Source organism: Petaurus breviceps, unplaced genomic scaffold (assembly GCF_028583685.1).
Source record: "Petaurus breviceps papuanus isolate PSGF00001 unplaced genomic scaffold, PetGlider_PUasm1.0 224, whole genome shotgun sequence".
NCBI classification, from domain to species: domain Eukaryota; kingdom Metazoa; phylum Chordata; class Mammalia; order Diprotodontia; family Petauridae; genus Petaurus; species Petaurus breviceps.
In genome coordinates this window covers 7,824,176-7,827,621 of record NW_027185887.1, presented here as the reverse complement: position 1 = coordinate 7,827,621, position 3,446 = coordinate 7,824,176, and the positions used below count along the sequence as shown (strand labels likewise).

The following is a 3,446-nucleotide window of genomic DNA, read 5'->3' as shown; positions in this document are numbered from 1 at the left end:
AGAGAGAGAGAGAGAGAGAGAGAGAGAGAGAGAGAGATTCCATTTCCCTCAAAACTTCTGCTAATTCGATTCCTTCTCACTTCTATGCTTCTCTTACTCCAACCTTTCTCCATCTCCCCAGGCTCAGTTCAGCTGGCAAAAATGGGACCATATTTTCTTGTTGGAGTTGGATAGAAGGAATTGGAGTGTTAGGGCGGTTAAAATGTCTGGTGTATAAAAAAAATCATAAATCTATTGCACGACACCCTTATGTGGTTTAAAATAAACCCAACACAAGCAAAAGTCTGTCTGCTGCTGCTAGGGAATTGGAGGCCACTACTGATTCCTGGGGGCAGTTATTGTACTCCATAATTACTGAAAATATTCCACGTCCAACCAACACTGACTAGGAAAGAGGAGAAAGTGTTTTCTTCAGAGCTTTTGATATGAGTAATGTGTTGTACACTGCAATACAGGTACAAATTTAAAGACTTTAACGGTTTGTTTTTCACTTATTCAAATATCAATACAACATTTATTAGTTTAAGCCATTATTCCAACAGTCAATATCAGTTATCTACAGTAAGAAAAGTTTGAGAAATGTGTAAATTCTTTATTTCAATAATAAGCATTATGTTTGATTGAAGGACTGCTAATGGATGTTGGAAAAGAACATCATGGATAACATGTCTTCTGTTCTTAGGGATTTACGTCTGTTGATTTTATTTTTGTCAATGGCATGCATCATACAATTTAAAATTTAGTGAATATGTTAGTTTCATATCAAATGTAAATATCATTCCCGTCTAATGAAGAGCAGCTCTCACAAGATTCTGCACCTAGACTCTTCATCTTTGGCAGAAAAACCAGTGGAAAGATTTAATGCCACCAGGAGGCAGGCAAATCCCTAAGGTGGCCAAATGGAATCAGCCGCTAGGGGGCAGTAGGGCAGCAAAACCTTCTTGCCACCCTCCCCTAAACATTAAATCCCCTGGGATTTTCTGCTGTTTGTCAGTGAATCTTAGTGACTGCAGAGAATGAGTTGAATGATTTTGCATGGAGAGTTTGAATCCTCTTTGCCCTTCTCTCTCCTCTCTGTCCAACTCCCACAGTGAGCCCACCTGAGGGAAGGAGGAGCAAAAAGTCTGGAAGGAAAGGTAAACAAGACTTACATTTATAAATCATTTTACATTTTACAAAGCAGTCTCCTACTTACAATGATATGAGGTAGATGGTGAAAGAATTTTTTTTTTTCACTAAGAAGTCCACTGACATACTAACAATGCAGTTACACAACTAGTAAATTGTACCGGAAGCCATGAGTTCTGACTTTAAGTCCGTGCCCTTTCCAGTGAATAGCAATAGCAATGACTATTCTTGAGTTCCCCATATTATGCTAACAGATGTCCTATAGCCTTTCTGGAGAGCAACTTCACTCTCCCTGAGTAGGTCAGAAATAGTAAAGTGTTGTGTGTATAGTCTGTGTTTGCATTTTGGAGAAGGGGATTTGAGACTGGGAAATGAGGTTTGGCAAATCCTTTTAAAAATATTTTCTGACGCCCTTTCTCCGCCCTTTCCCACCCCTTCACCACTACCTCCCACCCCTCCAACAACACACTTTGCTGAGTAGTGCCCGTTTTATTAGGTTACAGAAAAGAGTTCCTTGATGCAGGGACCATCACTGTAACTTCCTAATCACAGAGGAGAGGAGTTCCAGCCTTGCAGGGTTAACTGTAGACACACACACACACACACACACACACACACACACACACACACAGAGTCATAGAGTCACATGAAAAAGCAGCCCCAGCCTAGGTTCCCTACTTCCTTCTAACAAGGTGTCAGCATGGTCTCAGATTTAGGGAGATCAGCCTTACCCTTTTGTTGTTGGAACAGGCTAGAGGGTAAGCAGATACTGAAAGGGTGAGAGCTGCTTTGTTGAGGTTTTTAGTGTTTTGGTTTTTAAAAAAATTAATAAATTAATTTAAAAAAAACTTTCTTTTCCTGTCTGCTCTCAATGCTTTCCTTTCTCCTTCTTTCTCTCTCCTCCTCTTGAAATGACGGAATCCCCAGTCTGTTTCCTTCTGTTTAATGCCGTTGCCGGGACCACAGTGGCACAAGTCCAAGTCAGAGGGAGTTTTCGAAGTCGGCGGCGGCAGCGGCAGCAGCGGCAGCGGCAGCAGCAGCGGCGGCGGCGGCGGCGGCGGCGGCGGCGGCGGCCCTTCAGGCTCCACAGCCAGCTAACCTTGACCACCCGGTCTCCAGTCCAGAGCACGGTGTACAGGCCTCAGCTACAGACGGTCCTCCCTCTGCACCGAGCCTGGGCCTCTGCCTGGGCCTTTCACTGCCATGTTGACAAGAGTATTCGTCCTCCTCTTCCCAGGACTACTGCTCCCTCCTCTTCCCTTTTTCCTTTCCTCCTCCTCCTTCTCCCTGCTTCTTGCAGTTTGTTTATAGCTGCTACTAGGAGAGACTGTTACACGGATTTTATTTTAAGAATTGGTGATGACTAACGAAGTTAAAAGGAGCTTAGGACAGAAAACAAGGCTATTTTTAGATTACTGTTGTTTCAATGGATTATTGTAGCAAATACACCCATAGAAGCTTAACCATTTTTTCAATCATTTCGGATGCCAAGGCCTTTTCCCTGCAGCACTACTTATCCACCCTATCCAACTTTCTTCTACGGATTTCTGTAGTCATTGTTTCATTATTTTCCTAAATCAAATGTTTAAGCCCTTGTGCATAATTGCTATGGCTACAATCATTTTTAATGAATTGTGTGTTTCCAATACACAAAGCTAGTTATTTCCCCTCAACAGGGATCAAGAAAACCCGAGAATTTTCTAAAGCACTCCTTGTGACCTTTAGCCTTGTCTTGATCCAGGAAAATGTACCTGAAACTCTTTTGCTCTCATATCGGAAGCCCCTCCCTATATTCATTTTTGACTTCTCAGCACAGCATATACACCAAGCCATCCATCTCAAGATATTTCCTATAATTTCTTTACTTCTTTAAAGTTCAACTTAAAGATAAATAATGGGGGGAAAGCTGCCAAGGTTAAGAATGCACGTCAAGGTGTTGTTGGGGTGATTGGTTTGGTTTGGGTTTTTTGTATTGTTTTTAGTCACGTTTCCCCATATACTTCATTATGCAAGTGAACCATGTAAGGCATTTACCCTATTTAGGTGAACTTCACAATCATTCCACTTGTTGCATATCCTCATTTTAGACTCATCTAATTTCTTCATTACACAAAAAGTTTTTGATTGTTACACTACATATTTTTTTTTCCTTAGCTAGTTCAAAATTCAGAGCCAGAGCAATGGACAATGAGTAACTTCCAAACTTTTTCCACTAAGGAATTCTCATATATCTTCCTCTGTTCCATGGAACTCCTTTTGATTTTGGTAATCAACTTTTCCTTTCTTGTTTATTATTCTCACAATGTGTGTGTGTGTGT

The 3,446-nt window shown here is 41.4% G+C and overlaps 1 long non-coding RNA gene across 1 annotated transcript; it reads right to left on the bottom strand.

The window, feature by feature from the left end:
- Positions 1-479: 479 nt before the first annotated feature.
- Positions 480-3,429, bottom strand: LOC138166461 (uncharacterized). The gene is made up of 2 exons (XR_011169603.1): positions 1,860-3,429; positions 480-1,124 (listed from the first exon to the last, which is right to left on the bottom strand). It is a non-coding gene; the product is annotated as an uncharacterized lncRNA (long non-coding RNA).
- Between the last annotated feature and the right edge of the window lie 17 nt (positions 3,430-3,446).